This window comes from Chlorocebus sabaeus, chromosome 26, assembly GCF_047675955.1.
Source record: "Chlorocebus sabaeus isolate Y175 chromosome 26, mChlSab1.0.hap1, whole genome shotgun sequence".
NCBI lineage: Eukaryota > Metazoa > Chordata > Mammalia > Primates > Cercopithecidae > Chlorocebus > Chlorocebus sabaeus.
Window position 1 is genome coordinate 44,279,007 of NC_132929.1, and position 18,137 is coordinate 44,297,143.

An 18,137-nucleotide genomic window follows, 5' to 3' on the forward strand; every position below is an offset into this window, starting at 1 on the left:
GGTAACACAAACAACTCTAAAGATGAGATATCACAAAGTTCAAGAAATGTATTCATTACATGTATATGGCTATTTGGGTTTTCTATTTTTTTTAAGTTGTACCCTTTAGCAACTGGCCATTTCATCTAAGTTGTTGATTTTTTTGACATAAAGTCTTTCATTATATTCCCTTACTGTGTTGTTATTATCTCTAGCATCTCTAGTTATGCCTCTTCTTTCATTCATTATATTAGCACTCATGCTCACTCTGTCTTTTTCTCAGATAAATCTTGTTGCAAATTTTTCAATTTATTGATCTTTTTAAAAGTCAGCTTTTGGTTTCATTGGATTTCTCAATTGTATGTAATTTGCTATTCTGTTTCTAAAGATGAAAGCTTAGAATATTGATAGAAACCTCTTTCTATTCTAATATGAGCATTTAAAGACATGTATTTCTCATTAATCACCACCTTATCTATATGTCACAAATTTTGTTATGTTGAATTTTCATTTTCATTTAGTTGAAATATTTTTAAATCTCTCTGTGATGTACTCTTTGAACCAAATGTTACTTAGAAGTGAAGTCTTTAATTTCCATACCTTCTAGGATTTTTTATATTTTTCTGTTGTTGATTTGTGTTTTAATTCCATTTTGGTCAGAAAATATGCTTTGTTTCAATCCTTAAAAATATGCTAAGATGACCGGGCGCAGTGGCTCACGCCTGTAATCCCAGCACTTTGGGAGGCCGAGATGGGTGAATCATGAGGTCAGGAGTTCAAGACCATCCTGACTGACACGGTGAAACTCTGTCTCTACTAAAAAACACAAAAAATTCACCAGGTGTGGTGGCAGGCACCTGTAGTCCCAGCTACTCGGGAGGCTGAGGCAGGAGAATGGCGTGAACCCAGGAGGCAGAGCTTGCAGTAAGCCAAGATCGTGCCGCTGCACTCCAACCTGGGCAACAGAGTGAGACTCCATCTAAAATAAATAAATATATATATATATATATATATATATATATATATATATATATGCTGAGACATTTTTTATGGCACAAAAAATGACCTTTCTTAATACATGCTCCATGTATACTTGAAAATAATATGTATTCTTTTGGTGGTGGTGAGTAGACAATCAAGAAATGGCAATTAGGTCAAATTGGTGATATTGCTCAAGTCTTCATCTTTGCTGATTTACCTACTACTTGTACTATCAATAATTGAGAGGGGTATGGAACTCTCCAACAATAATTATGAATGTCTGTCCTTGCACTTATGTTAGTTTTTCTTCATCTCTCTTGAAGCTATATTAATATCACTATACATATTAAGGATTTTTGTGTCTTCTTGATAAATTGTGTGCTTTATTACAATTAAATATTTCTTTTATGTCTAGTGATATTCTTTTTTCTAAACACTACTTCTTCTCATACTAATGTAGCCAAACCAGTTTTCTTATGATTATTGTTTCATGGTGTATCTGAATTCATCATTTTACTTGCAAAATACATTTACATTTAAGGTGGATTTCTTATAGATAGCATATAGTTGAATCTGCCTCTTTATTGTTTATACCGTTTACAGTTAAGGTGCTTTTCGGTATAAATCTACCATTTTATTTTTTGTTTCCTATTTGTCACATCTACTTTTTGCTCATTCTTTTTTGTTTTATTTTTAGTGGTTGCTCTGTGGCTTACGATATATATCTTTAGCTCACCATAGTACAACTTTAAATAAAATTACACTTTTACATACAATTCATGACCCTTACAACACTATACTGTCATTTACCCCACCCATCCTTTATGCTATTATTGTTGTACATTTATTCACTTGTCTTTTAAAGAACTTTCAAAATAAGGCCTGGCACAGTGGCCAGTGGCGCACACCTATAATCCCAGCACTTTGGGAGGCTTAAGTGGGTGGATCACCTGAGGTCAGGAGTCTGAAACCAGCCTGGCCAACATGGTGAAACCTCATCTCAACTAAAAATACAAAAAAAAAAAAGCTGAGCATGGTGGTGTGTGCCCATAATCCCAGCTACTCAGGAGACTGAGGCAGGAGAATCGCTTGAATCCAGGAGGCAGAGGTTGCAGTGAGCCGAGATCATGCCACTGCACTTCAGCCTGGGCACAAGAGGGAAACTCTATCTCAAAAAAAAAAGAAAAAGAAAGAAAGAAAGAACTTTCAAACTAAGAAAAAATATTTTATATTTACCAACATATTTACTACTTTCGATGCTCTCTATTGTTTTAAGTAAATCAAAGTTTCCACCTAGTATCATTTTACTTCTGCCTAAAAGATTTTCTTTAGCTTTTCTCAGAGTGTAGATCTACCAGGATTGAATTTTAGCAGCTTTGTTTTTGTCAAAAAAAAAAAAAAAAAAAGTATTTAGTTTGTCTTTGTTTTTGAAGGATATTTTTACTGAATATAGAATTCTAGGTTGACAGGATTTTTTTTCTTTTAGCACCTTAAAAATGTCTTTCATTGTATTCTAATATGCATAGTTTATGACAAAAAGTCTGTGGTATTTTAATCTGTTTTCCTCTGACATAGTGTCTTTTTCTCTCCAGCTGCTTTTAAAAGTTTCATTACTAATTTTCAACAATTTTATCATGATGTACCTTTGGGTTTTTTTGTTTTTGTTTTGCTACGCTTGGGACTCATTCAGGTTCTTGGATCTGTGGGTTCACATTATTCATCAAATTTGGAAAAGTTTTCTCCAATATTTCTTTAAATATTTTTCTATCTTTTTTTCTCTCCTCTGGTACTTTAGCTACATATGTATTAGACTGTTTGATGCTGCCCCATAAGACATTGTGGCTATGCTTATTTATCGTTTAGCCTTTTGCATTTCTGTTTTGGTGTCAATGGTTTCTGTTGCTGTGTCTTCAACCTCATGTTTTCTTCTCATCTGTTCTTAACCCCATCCAGTGAAATTTTCATTTCACATATTGTGTTTTTTGTCTCTAGTAATTTCAGGTTCTTTTTAAATGACTTTTTTGCATCTTCTATTTTTCCTAATTGTGTTCACATTTTTATTTAAGTCCTTAAACATATTGAGCAGATTGATAATAGCATTTTAAAGACCTTGTTTATTAATCTTGTCATCTCTGTCATTTCTGTTTCTACTTCTACTGACTGATTTTTCTCCTGGTTTTGAGTTACATTATTCTGATTCTTGGCATGTCTGTTAATTTTTAATTAAACTTTAGCTTAATTGTGAGCAACATGGCTGTTTATTTCACCTGGGTGCAGGCAGGCTGAGTCCAAAAAGAGAGTCAGTGAAGGGAAATAAGGGTGGGGCCGTTTTATAGGATTTGGGTAGGTAAAGGAAAATTACAGTCAAAGGGGGGTTGTTCTTTGGCAGGCAGGAGTGGGGGTCACAAGGCGCTCAGTGGGGGAGCTTTTTGAGCCAGGATGAGCCAAGAAAAGGAATTTCACAAGATAATATCATCCATCGCTTAAGGCAAGGACCGGCCATTTTCACTTCTTTTGTGGTGGAATGTCATCAGTTAAGGCCAGGCAGGGCATTTGCACTTCTTTTGTGATTCTTCAGTTACTTCAGGCCATCTGGGCATATACATGCAAGTCACAGGGGATGCGATGGCTTGGCTTGGGCTCAGAGGCCTGACAGAGCCTAAACATCTCCTCACCTGTGTGAACTCTGGGAACTATTCAACTTTAAAATCCACCGTTGTTCTTTGCCTGAATTCATGAAGTTTCAACCTCCACATGAATGGCCTATAATTCAGCAAAGCTCCAATGAAATCCTTTTGCACTTTTTAGAGCTCTTTTTCTTCATGGTGCCTGAACATTAATCTCTGTCTTCTCAGCTCAGTAAAACCTTCATGCTCTACTTGATATTCTTCCTTGCACCGCAATCCAGAATGTGCCTCTAGACACAAATCCCCAGAGATCATTTGGCTCATCTTTTTGTTTCCCTTCCCCCTGATATCATACTCCATGGTGCCTGTTAACCAATATCTGAAAAGCTATTTAATATATTTCAATCTGTTTGCTAGTTTACTATGATGGAAAGGTAAGTGTGGATTCTGTTACTTTATTATAACCAGAAGTGAAAATCTTGTGTGCTGAATTTAATTTAGAAACTTTCAACTAGGCTAGAGGGAGCGGATATGGATTAAAAGGTTTCCAGATTAAACAGACATATAATATATGTGCAAAATTGTTAGTTGGACACATGAACAAATAAACAAACAAACCTGACCAGGAAGGACCTGGGATAGACTCACCAATGTTGTTGACAGACTGTGGAGCTAGATGCAGTGCAGCTGGATCACTGAGTATCAGTTGACTAGAGATAACTGCCACTCCTTTGTGGTAAAAAGAGAGAAGCCAAACCTGAGGCTGGGCCTCCTTGGGCAGGGGCCTTGAGAGAATGAGGTCAGGAAGTTGAGTAGCCATTCCTCCCCAAGCATAGTTTTAAAAATCAGTGTCTTAAACATTTCCAAAGATTATTTTCGACATGATAGTTCTTAAAACAATCATAATGAAAATGTGTTAGAGCAAGAGTATAGAATATTCATTCAACTGAAACATCTGTTCCCCAAATACAAGATCCCAGAGAAGGTGATCAAAGGGTGGGGACCTTTCTGTGGTCATTTTCCCACCACAGCCTTCACACACTTGTGCCCAGACTCCTTACATCCTCATGTTCAGTGCCTCTCTGTAGCCTCCGGGACAGATCCAAACAAGACCCAATCTGCCCTAAACTCTCCCAGATCCCTAACTTCCTAACATAAGCTCTATTTCTAAGATAGGACTTGTGCTTCATGGTTCTTCATGCATGCTGATGCCCTTTCCCCTGAACAACCTGCATAATGGTGGATCCTCTGGATGGAAAGGCCTCCCACCACCTCTGCCAAAACCACCCCACCTAGCAGACTTCTTTCTTGCCCTTCTAAATGCAGCTTACCTCCTTCATCTCCATGAAACTTTCTTTTCCCCATCTCCTTGTGCATACACATACACACACACATGCATGGATGTGTACACACACCTGCACATATGTGTATGCACATGCACACACTTGCATACACACATGCACACAGATGCAGTCCTCTCCTAGCTGCACTAATGTTTTATCTTTGTTCACCTATTTCTCCTGGTTAAGTGGCACTTCTTAAAGACAAAAATTTTGCCTTAAACATCTTCATAGTGTTTTATCTCCAGATCCAGGTATACAAGAGAAGCTCAACGAGTAACTACTGAATAATGAACTCAACTTTCACTTTAGGAATTTATTTACCAAATGGACCAGAGCACTCCTCTCAGCCAGTCCAGGAATCCCCTTTTCCCTATTTACTGCCAATTAAAGACTGCTAACTTACCCTTTGAAAACACACTGAAGGGTACAGCTGCTTAGCCAATGCATTCATTCTTCCTACATGTGCCAACACAATGGGTTATGTTACATGAGAATGCACTGGAAGCTTCATCCTGACCAGCTATACTAGTCCATTTTCATGCTGCTGATAAAGACATACCCAAGACTGGGTAATTTATAAAGAAAATGAGGTTTAAAGGACTCACAGTTCCACGTGGCTGGGGAGGCCTAACAATTGTAGCAGAAGGCGAAAGACATGTCTTACATGGCAGCAGACAAAAGAGTGAATGAGAATCACGCAAAAGGGGTTTCCTTTTATAAAAGCATTAGATCATGTGAGACTTATTCACTACCATGAGAAGAGTATGGGGGGAACTGTCCCCATGATTCAGTTATTTCCCACTGGGTACCTCCCACAACACGTGAGAGTTATGGGAGCTACAATTCAAGATAAGATTTGGGTGGGGACACAACCACACCGTATCACCACCTTATTTAGATGTATGCCTCTCTGAGTCACCTAGGCACCTCACCTCTTGCCCACCCCAAGGAAGGATCATTTCTTCAGATGGTTCCTTTGATCATGTTTCTGCTGAAATTTAGTAGTTTTGATCCCAAAGGGAGAGGCCTAATAAAAGAGAGCCTTATCCTATGCTCTGCCCCAATGCTAGAAGTAGCCCTGGAATCAACAACCAAGGTTATAATTTGGAATCTGCTACTTCATAGTTGTATGACCTTAGTCAACTTACCTAATCTTTCTTAGACTGGATTTTTTAATCTATAAAATGAGAATATTGATGATAACTAATTACACAGATAATTCAACCACAGAGTGACTGGGATGGTTAAATGAGATGAAGCATGTCAGGAACTTAGTATGAGGCACATGGTAGGCATTGAATAAATGTTGTTCTAATTATTATTATTATTAAGCTTTCATACAGTGTTAATACCACTCTGGTCCTCCTGCCTCTTGTAGGACATTATGTTGGGGTTCCTGAGAGAGGGAGAGCACCTGCCACTGGCATTGAAAAAGGTAATATTTTGTGAATCCTAATTTGGGAGAAAACACAGTCAACTTCAATTGCTAGCTCATTTGGGAGACTTAGGAAACCAGAGACCAGGAATGTCATCTACAAGAATTATGTAGGATTCAAGAACTCAGGTTATTTAAGAACATTGTTTGATTCTGGAAACTTGGTTTGTAAGAATTATATGGATTTATGGAATGTTAGCCTCGAGGAATGCTGTGTGTTTCTAGATACAATGGTTGAAAGAACTTCAGGTGATTCTGGAATATTGACCTGTAAAAATGATATGTGATTTGCAATTTTGGCTTTTAACAATGTTATGCCATTTTATAACCTTGTGTGCTTCTGGAAACTTGATTTATAATAAACTTATATGTTTCTGAAAACTTGGTTTATTAAAACATTATGTGATTCTGAAAACTTGGCTTGAAATAAATATGTTTGATTCCAGGATCATAGCTGTCAGAATAGCACTATGATCACATGGTATGGCATCAGAAACTTGCTCTATAAGAATATTGTGTGAGTCTGGAAGCCTAGTCTACAAGAAGTTCAGTTTAATTTTGGAATCTTGATCTCCATGTACGTTGGCTGGTAGGAATCTTGCATGAGTTTTGAAACTTGTTCTGTAGAAATCTCATATATTTCTGGATGTTTGCTCACAAGAATTTCATGTGATTTGCAAAGGTTGGCTTATTAGGTTTTGTGATTTTGAATCTTGGCTTTTAGGAATCTTATGTGACTTTGGAATCTTGGCCTGAAAAACTACTATTTAATTCTAGAACCTTAGCCAATGAGAATCTTAAGTGATTCAGAATCCCTGGTCTATAATAGCACAGCATTTCAGAACATTGGCCTGTAAGAATATGATGCAACTCTGTAATACTGGCCTGTAATAACGTGATGTGGTTTCAGAATCTTATCCTTTGCAAAGTGTGATTGTGATACTTTGGTATGTCAAAGACCACTGATAGTGTTTTAATATTTGTTTTTTCTTCCTCGGTCATAGACCACTGATTTTTAGCTGTGACAAGGCCAGCTAAAAACTAAATTTCTGAATAAAAACTGAAATAAAAAGTCAATTTCTTATTCTGTCTTGCAGCTAAGTTTGTCCTTGTGACTAAGCTCTGGCCAATGGCATGGAAACAGAAGTGGCAGAGACACTTTCTGGAAAATATTTGTAAATGGAGGGGCTATGCCCTTCATCAGCCCTTCCTCCTTCCTATTGGCTGGAAAGTTGGCCTGCTTCCTGCAGCCACCTGGAGCCAGGAAGTGATGCTGGCAGGGAAACCACGAATGGTGGAGTATCGAGATTGAAGGAACCTGAGCTCCTGCCACTGTGGAGCACCACCCCAAGCCTACCTGATATGAGACAGAATTAAATTGCCTCAGTGAAACACTTTTATTTTGGATTTTGTGTCACCCACACACAAGCCTAATCTAGTGTTTTAATCCAAAGAACAATAGGTGATTCTGAAAAGTTGGTTTCTATCATCCTGGCACCTTGGCCTGTAAATCTTAGGTGATTCAGACACGTTGGTATGCTGGATTATCTGTTGTCAATTTAGCATCACTGCCACCCTCTTGAAGAGGAGAAGCCAAGAACTACATTTCCCAGAATTCCCTTCAGGGTGGTTCTGGATTAGAGTTGGCTGTGAGGGCACTCACGTGAGATCTGGAGGGTGAAAGAAGAGAGGCCATTATTCTCCAGAGACTACTAGGCAATAGCATGGGCACTCTGGCTGCTATGATTTAGGGCAGAGGTTAGCAAACTACAGCCCACGGCTATAGTGGGTCAGACTAGCCCACTGCTTGTTTTTGTAATTAAAGTTTTGGGGTCTTTTTGCTAATTTTTTTTAAGTTCTGTGGTACATGTGCAGGGTGTGCAGGTTTGTTACATAGGTAAATACGTACTATGGTGATTTGCTGCACCTGTCAACCCATCACCTATGTATTAAGCCCAGCATGCATCAGCCATTTTTCCCAGTGTTCTCCCTCCCCCCGCCTCCCCCAAAGACCCCAGTATGTGTTGTTCCCCTCCCTGTGCCCATGGGTTCACATTGTTCAGCTCCCAATTATAAGTAAGAACATGCAGTGTTTAAATAAAGTTATCTTGGAACACGGCCTTGTTTACATATTGTCTATGGCTGCCTTTAAGCCACAACAGCAGACTTGAGTAGTTGCTACAAGGATCCTATGCGGCAAAACCTAAATATTTACTGTCTGGCCCTGTGCGGAAAAAGTTTGCCAAATCCTGCTATAGAGTACATGGTTGGAGCTTAGTAACTTCCATTTAATAAGTACGTATTGAGCATCAGCTGTCTGGTGTGTGGCGGGGAGCCTTGTTCATAGAGTGGGTATTATTTAGGTGGAACAATAAAGTATATCCAAGTAGCAAGGTCACACATTTACTTTTGTTACCTTTAACTATTCAGAGAAATATATATATATTTTTTTCTCTAGTCATTGATCTGATCTCCTTCAAATCACTATCCACTGGGTAACAGAAGCAAGAAATCCTACAATTTAATTTATCCCAATAATTTTTTCCCTTTCTCCTTTTTTTTCTCTCTGCCTCTGCTGAGACTACTGCTGTGTGCAGAGGAAGAGGGGAGTAACCACAGCTTTCCAGGAGGCCCACCTGTCCCCCAGTAACTTTTAATTGCATAAAATAATGCATATTTCCAAAGCTAGGCTTCGCTTCATTAGGTAAAAATACACAGGATGTGGCAGTACAGGAGTGATGGGGCTTCAGACTGACGCAGTATGTGCCCTCTGGAACCTCTGGCCTCAGCTGCGGAGGGGCTGGTCCTGAGTGTCCCCTGGGCTGGTGACTGTGAGGAGGTCCTGAGCGTTGCCCTGGCATCCGCTGCTGGAGTCGGCGGTGACTTCAGCATATGAATTGCTCTCCTTTTTTCTCTGCATGGTCAGAGCTCACATTATCCCAGTTGATTTGGCCCCATTTTGGTCCTTTCTCTTCATTATTTTGATTGAAGTCCAGTCTTCAAGTTCACTTTAAATGAATAAGCCTTCACCTAGAGAGAAGAAACTCACAAGTTTATTAATGTAACAAAAACAAAAAACAAACAAAAAAAACCCCTCAGCTTTATTGTCATCTCCCAACCTCCCTAGACCTACTGGGAGAGAAGAGGAGGATCCCTGGACCTATTAGGACTTCTCACACTCTAAAGAGGTGTCATTCCAGTGGCCTGTAGGTTCTCATGGGTCTGGGTCTCACTTTATTTGATCAGGGAAGGAGATACGGCCAGGGAATCTTCCTTTCTAAGAGTTCAGTTGGCTAAAGTCCTGAGGTGCAGATGCTTTGAAAAGCCATTAATCCTTTATGTTTTTATACCACAGAACAGTAATCATACCTTTACATCTCAGTTTTTGTGTCAGAATTCAAATGTTTGCATTATAATTGAATTGTATTAAGCTACTTAATGCCTACAGGCTTCTAGAGATAGGAGACAGTCCAGTAACCAAAGATAAAGGCTAGTCACAAGGCAGCAGAGCTGAGCACGAGAGAAGCCAAAGCTGCAGGAGCCTGCCGAGAGAAAACAGTGGGAGGAAGATCCCTTCCTTCTGCTATGTCTCTGTAGAGCCCTCTACTGACAAAGCTTACCCCTGTGCCCGCTGGCAAAAGAAAAATATTTAATGGGCCCATCTCCGTTTTTGGAGAGCGGGTAGTGAAGGATAAATTTGGAACTGAGAGTCAGTAAATTGATAACTGGAACATATGAGATACGTCTATCAGTAATTATCATGGCAGGTGCAGTGGCTGACACCTGTAATCCCAGTACTTTGGGAGGCCAAGGCAGGTAGGCAGATCACTTGAGCCCAGGAGCTCGAGACAAGCCTGGGCAACATGGCAAAGCCTCATCTCTACTAAAAATACAAAAAAATTAGCCGGTGGTGGTGTGTGCCCGTAGTCCCAGCTACTCAGGGGGCTGAGGTGGGAAGATTGCTTGAGCCTGGGAGGTTGAGGCTACAGTGAGCCAAAATTGAGTCTGCCTGGGTGACAGAGTGAGATCCTGTCTTAAATAAGTAATAGTGATAATAATATTTATCATAATAGAAAAACAGAACATTTTGAAATACTTATTAATGCATTTTTAAATAACAGCCATAAACATATTATGTATTAACATATTTTAATCAAAATATTAGTATTTTCCCAAACAAACAGAAGTAATAAAATGAGTGACATTGTTTTGGAAATCTCTTTGCTATTTGGTTAATAGAAGATAGCTGGATTCTCCTTCCTGCTTTTGCAGTCATTCTATTGCGAAATGTTGTTTTGGTTAAAGTATATAAAGAAAATCTGGCTTTACACAAGCATGCAGTTGAAAAAGGGAGGAGTATTTTAACAGATTTTGAAGGTAATTGTAGATATTCTCCCTTAACCATGCACCAAAACTCAACCAGAAGGAATTTCTTAAAGATTAATTGCAATGTGGAATTTGAAATCACATCAGTATGTTTTCATACTCTGTAACATTAAAATCCTTTTGTCAACCTTGCACTTTAAATGGATTTTTGCCTGTGCATGATTTTGAAACGTCATACATTGATCACTTAGAAAATATTAGTTCACTGAATTATGTAGATCTTCCAAATATTGACACATTTAATTAAACAATATTTTTTTAAAAATTACTTAACACCACAACCCATCAGAATGCATTGGGAAGCTGTCAATCCCACAGTAGCAAATGCAAGTTTTCCAAAATTCTAATTTACACGTGAAATTTTGAATTTTATAATTGGCAACAATGATTATCAATTATTTTCCTTGAAGTGGTGGGCTCCTTTCATTTTTTTTTCAAGATAATGTCTGCCAAATACGCAAGTCTGATTAACTTTACCTTATCTGTTTTTCAAGTAAAACCGGTGCTCAATGAAAAATGTGCAGTTTAGCTCACAACTCAATCTCACCAGTCCCTTTCATTTAAACAATCACCATGCTTTTGTATGCAGCAGAGCTGCTGTATACATTTTCCCATTTTGTCACACTGAATTCGAATATTAAAATGGCAAGTCCTCAAGGGTCAATATTTAATAACACGAATAATTTTAACTGCCTCATGAAGAACATTCTTAAGTAAAATTGGCTTTTTTAAAATACTGCAAGTGCATGATGGTTAAAACACACACACACACACAGAGTCAGTGACTGTCAGTATAGTCTGCCCTGATTCATGCTAAAAGCACCAGCAGTTTTAGCCACCTTTGCTTTTCCACCATCAGTGAACATTTTAACACAGTAAAAAAGAGAATTATTATGAAAATAGTCGTGACTTTTCAGATCCTCTGCAAGGGCACAGTGCCTCACACCTGTAATCCCAACACTTTAGGAGGCTAAGTCGGGCAAATAGTTTGAGCTCAGTAGTTCGAGACCAGCCTGGGAAATATTATAAAACCCTATCTCTACAAAAAACATTAAAAAGTTAGCCAGGTGTTGTGGGAGTGTGTGCCTGTAGTCACAGCCACTCAGGAGGATGAGGTGGGAGGGTGGCTTGAGCCTGAAAGGCAGAGGCTGCAGTGAGTCAAAATGATGCCACTGCACTCCAGCCTGGGTGACAGAGCAAGACCCTGTCTCAAAAAAAAAAAAAAAAAAAAAAAAGATAGAAAATCATTGATCTACTTAACATCTTATAACTTATAATCACATTAAGGACCATAATGTGATTTCAGAGTCATCGTGTTCATTTGAGTAAGAGTCCTATTGGCACCAACTAGTATTATTTTATTTTTAAGGACTAACATCAGAAGGAGACAGTACATAAATGAGTTCACACCCAGGGACATCAAAAATGCTGTATGAACAAAGGCTTTAGAGTACATTGGATAGAGGAAAAAGTGACGAGGGAGTTGGATCATCACACAACACAAGGTGATAAGCTGAGCTCAAAGGAATCTATATCACTGCAGTCAATACCATAATCACAGTGCCAGTGATGAGTTAGTTTCAGCAAAACAACATCATCTAGAGCTAATCATCCCCGACTACTAAAGCAAGATCCTCCTGAGTGCTTTGCCCAGTGCCCTATGAATTAGGAGGTTTTTCAGTCTGGCTGGAGAGCAGGTACTATTCCTGGCCCCGCATGAGCTTCTGTGCTGTTCCTTCTAACCCTTTTGGGTGGTTCTTTTGCTGGCTCACGGGACTTCCTCAAAGGCAGGTGCTGATCGGAACTCTGCTAAATGCCTGAGGGAGACCCTTAGTGGCTCTTTGGAGTCCTTACTCTGTGTGGCTCTCTCCTCTCCAGTCCTGTGCCCTGCGAACTCAGACAGCCTGGGCCCCCTTACATTCACTTCCTTCCACCTTCTCAACCCAGGGAGTCTGCTGGGACCTGCCTTCTCCCTGCACCGTGGCCTGGAAACTCTCTCAAGGCAGCAAGCTGGGACGGCCACAGGACCTATCTCATTTGTTTGTTGTGTCTTAGGGATGACTTTGTTGCCTGAGGTCTAGTTAGGAATGACTTTGTTGCCTGAGGTCTAGTTAGGGATGACTTTGTTGCCTGAGGTCTAGTGTCTTGAAAATCAGTGTTTCATATTTTTAGTTGTTTCAGGTGGGCCAGTAAATCCAGTCTCTTACTTCTTCTTGGCTGGAAGCAAAAGACCCCAAAAGATCCAAAATTGATCCCATCATAAGCACTCATGTATTAGGCTGACCCATCCTTAATCAGTTTCTGAACTCATCTCGTCTGCAGTACTTTGCCAAATGCAGCCAACAGCAAGCAAACCACACTAGTAAATTTCTGTCTTCAAACTTCTTTCCCTACATTTCAAGTAATTCCAGGTGAGAATTTCACCACACGTTTCTCCACCTCTCCAGCCTTCAACATCAGTTCCTCATTGCTGCCACTGAATCTCTAAGAGAATACTGCATATTTTTGTTGTTTTTTGTTTGCTTTAACAGCACCCCACCTCTAGGTACAAATTTCTGTGTCAGTCAGGATAGGCTAGGTTAAGCTATGCTAACGACAACCACCCTTAAAATCAATAAGAGTTTATTTCTGGCTCCAAAGTGGAGCAGAAGGGAGGGGCTCCCTCACGGCCACCTGCGACTCCGTGGCAAAGCCTGCTTTCATCCCTGCAAGCAGGAAGGAGACATAGCCAACTACACACTGGCTCTTAAAGCTTCCGCCCAAAAGGGTCATTTGTCACCTCTGCTCATATTTTTATAGGTCAGGGCAAGCCATATGGCTTCACTTAACTTCCAAAGAGAGCAGAGGTGTGCAGTGCTACCATGTGCCAGGAAGGAGGGAGATGGGAACGTTTTAGAGCAGCCCTGGTGCCTGGCCATGTGGCGTGTGTGCTTCCCTTTATCTCTGCTCTAGCTCTGACAATCAGCAATCAGTGTGTGGCTTGCTGAGTGATAATCAGCTGCCGGACGTATTGAAAAGGAATGCCTCGCTCCAGGGTCCTCGGGGTGCCTTGGTTTACTGCGGAACAAAGGAGACTCCTAACTACCGAGGCAATGTGAGTCCAAAAAGCGTCAGGTTAGACTGGTGGAGACAACTCAGGAAGGCTTCCAGCGGGGGTGGGAGTAGTGGGGGCTTTGCATGGCCGGAAATTCCCACAAATTGCAGTGACTCTGGCCTTCAAGATAGAGGGGTGCATTTTCAAACACTGCCTCTCACTGGCTGTGTGACCTTGAACAAGTCATGTCCCCTCTGGAGCCCTCAGTTTGCTCCCCTGTCAGAGGGAGATAATGTGAGTGGAAATTTCCAGAACAGTGGTTGGCTTTCTCCCTTCCCCCTGACTGGGAAACGTCTCTCGCTCCTGGACCAAAGCCTAGGGCTGATTCATAGTCACTATCAGCATCATTCTCAGCCTGGGCCAGGTCAACACATTGTTTATCTTGGTGTCTGAGCCCATTCCTGACATTGCAGAGACAGAGGCTAAGAGCTTGGGGGCTGGTGGATCCCCAATCCCCATCTTTCTACCCTGTCTCCTCCTTCCTCCTCCCACCCCAGGGGCTTGTGAGAATAACTAAAAAATGCAACTCTAAGGCCAGCAAGGCCAATTTCCCAGGGGCAGAGTCCATGATTCCCAGACAGACCCTCCTGTTTGCCTCCAAAGGAGGCTTCCTTTGTAATGACTCTTGAGTTAATCAACTTCTATTGACTCCTATGCCTGCCTCTGATCTCAGGGTCTCCATTCCTCCCCCAAGACAGCTGCAGACATCTCCCATCTGTCCTTCCTGCCCTAGTCCCTCTCTCCACCCTCCTGATGCACACTGCGGTGACTGCCAAACCAGGCGTCACCCCATCCAGCCTCCTGCCCAGCAGCCTTTCACACTGCCCAGGTGACAGGAAGCCCCACCATGACTCCAGATCCTGGCCCTTACCTCTCTCAAGTCCTCAGACCAAGCAGTCTGCTGGACCGGTCACGTGCCTCTCTGCCTAGAATGTCTGTCCCAGTCCTTTCTCTGATTATCTAAGGAGCATCTCAGACCCCGCCTTGGTGGCCACTGCAGTCCGCTCATGCCTTCCTTCCCCAAGCTCTGTAGACAGACAACGGTGCAGTGTAGTGATCAGAGCAGAGGTGCTGATGACCCACTGTGGAGCCACACCTGGCCCTATATCTCCTGAGCAAGCAACTATATCTTTCTCTGGCTAAGTTTCCCCATCTGTAAAAGGGAGATACTGATGATATCTTCCCCAGAGGGCTACTGGGAGGAGTAACAAGATGTAACAATATGCAGTGTGTGTGCATGGGCATGTGACACTAGTCGTCATTTAATGTCTTTTGGCCCAGCCACTCTGCACACGTGTATTGAGTCCCTCATTTTTGCCAGGGTCTGAGGAACTCACTAGGACTCATCCATGCCTTCAAAGAGGCCTGCTTTAACTAGGGGAGAAAACACAGCGTTAGAATACCATGTGATGGTATCCATCCTGTTCCAGGTGGAGGATGCAGAGGATGACCCCCTGCACCTTCCAGGATAAGAGGATCCTGATGCAGTCAACTTACCACCAGGTGGCCAGTTGGTCTCCTCAAGGAAACAATGCCATTTCAAGGGTTTGATATGGGTCTCCATTATGGACAAGTTGGACATTCGGAAGTGGCAGGAGCTAGATCAGCCTTGGGTAGGTGGAAGCCCATGTCATTGGGCCAATAGCAGCCCCAGGTCTCTGCCGTCATAGCCCATCTGCTCACAGGCCTGTCATGCTGGCTCTGGGATGCCAATGATAAGGATGGCGAGTGTTGACTGTCCAGGTCCTTCTGTCCACTGGCTTGTTCGGTGCATCTTCCGTGGTGACTGTTTCTTGATGAGCACTAGCCTTTCATATAGCAGTCTTCATACTCCATACCTACTCCAGATGCCCATCCATATGCCACTCCTACACGTCCTTGACTTTGATTTGCCACACACCTGACCAGATGGCCAGGGCATTGGCCCCTGCCCAACAATCTGTATATATTCTGACTCCAGACTGCTTCTCCCACCATACAAATGCAGTCAGGTGCACTTATCACAACTCCATCCATCAGAAAGATGCTCCCTCTCCACTGTCTCCCAGAGTCACCTTGAATGTGACCATAGTATAGTCACGATCTCTTTTCTCTTTGCATCCACATATTAAACTGATCCATCTTTAACCAAACTCAGGATTTTTCCTTCCTTTTCAGCTGGTTGCTAGTCACACAGAAACACCCCCCAACACACACATGCACAGACATGTGCACACACACACATATGTCATACTTGCAACTATGTGCTGTTTAGGGGAAGATCATTGGTACAAGGTTGGTAGGTGGCATGGGAGTCTAGGCCGACTGCCTGCTCCTGCAACTCACTCATGCCTCTGGTGCTGCTCAAACTTGATCCAGATGTACCACTTGCATCTGACAATGGACCACTCTTGGTCTGACTTTATGATTTGCAGGAATAAACAAAACACAGATCATAATGGGCTGTTCCATACAAACGGTCACCTGGCCTCCAATGATCAAGTGTTTCATCTCTACCAGGGTCCGTAATAGGCCAGCCAGGAGCTGTTTCACAAAAGGAGTGTCATTCTCTGCTGTGGCTTACATGGCTTTGCTTCAGAATTTCTGGGTCTTCATTCTGCCTTTGTCCTGAAGCCTGCCATAAGCTCCATGCTGCGCCCTTTCCCACCACAAACATCTCCAACCCTGTAGGATTTGCCAGATCATATGAACCAAGACAGAGGGCTGATGGTACCTTGGTCTGGATCTGCTGCAGAATGTTCTCCTTCTTTGGGTCCCACCCCTTGCTGTCTTCTCAGCTACCCAGGATATGGGCTGGAGCAATATTCCTTGATGTGAAATGTGTTACCTCCAGAATGCAAAGAGCTCTATCCCAGGCTGTGCTTCCCTCATTGTGGTAGAAGATGCAAGATGCAGCAATTTGTCCTTTATTTTGGAGAAGGTATCTCAGCACACCCCCTGTCCACTGAAACCCTCAACTTCACTGAAGTGGCAGGTCCCTGAATTCTCCTAGGGTTAATCTTCTACCCTTGGGAGTTTGTGTATCTTACCAAAGCCTCCAGCATATCTGCTGCCTCTTGCTGGTCCTGTCCAGTCAGCGTGATGTCATCTCCCTGAGGTTATGTGAGAGTCTGAGGATGACTAGGTGGTACAGTTATCTTCAGATTGTATCATGACAGTGAGTGGGACAGTTCCTGTAGTCCTGGGGCAAAACCATAAATGAATAGTTTGTCTTTCCCATCTAAGTGTGAACTGTTTCCTATCCTCTTTTCTAACTATAATGAAAAAAATGTATTCACCAAATCAATGGCTGCTTGCTATGAACCTGAGGTCTTATTATTAATCTGCTCTGACAATAATACAACACTGGGCACAGCAAATGGATCGGTTATGCTCTCTGCAGTTGGAAGTCTGCAAGGCACATTCTTGCACGGGTGGGAATCGGTGTCCATAGATTCCCACACCCCATATGAAGTCTGCAGGGCAGGACCCCTCTGAGAGCGACACACATTGGAGGAAAAACTGAGAGATGGTAGACTTCCCTCCTCAGAAAACCTTGCCGTGGAGTCTTCACGATTTTTTCCCCTGATTTTTCAATGTAGGTGTTTAATTCATTTATTTTCACTTTTTAATTTGTATTGCTGTGGAAAGGCATTTGGGGCTATAAATGTCAGGTCTCAGATTTGCATGACTCCAAAGTTCATGGCCTTCCTACTCTACCCCTCCCCCAGCTCCAGCCTCTGTCATACCCAGGTGGGAAATTCAATTCTTTGAATTGAGCTGTGTGTTGTGTGGTTGTTCTCTACATTTTAAAGTTCTTGAGATAAAGAAGGGAGTCCCCCATTGGCCTTCCCATCATCCTGGAAGCTCCCTGAGGTTAGGCCCCAGCTCCAGGACCAATCTCAGAGCCCCTCCCTTTGAACTCCTGCCTGGAACAGGGATGCGGTGGGGGTAATACTGGGAGAGGAGGACTGGGCAATAGCCAGGGTGGCATTTGAAGGAACCAAAGGGGCCTCCCCTTCCTTAGGTCCTGGCAGAATCACTGCTTGGAAAGAAAACTATAATTGTCCAATGTGATAGGGGGAAGAGCCCGGGTAAATGAGGCACAACTGAGAGGCTGGGGGTACCCCTGGGGATGGTAGGAGCTGCCATCAGATGGGGCATCCCCAGCCCCCAGCCTCAAGGGTGTGGCTTTGGGAAAGAGGTGGATAGCTGTGCCAGGGCCCGGGAAGACTATCAAGGCCAATGGCACTCAGAGACTTGGCATTTCCTCCCAAACGGATTCATTTGCTCAGTACTGAGTCTCTTAAACC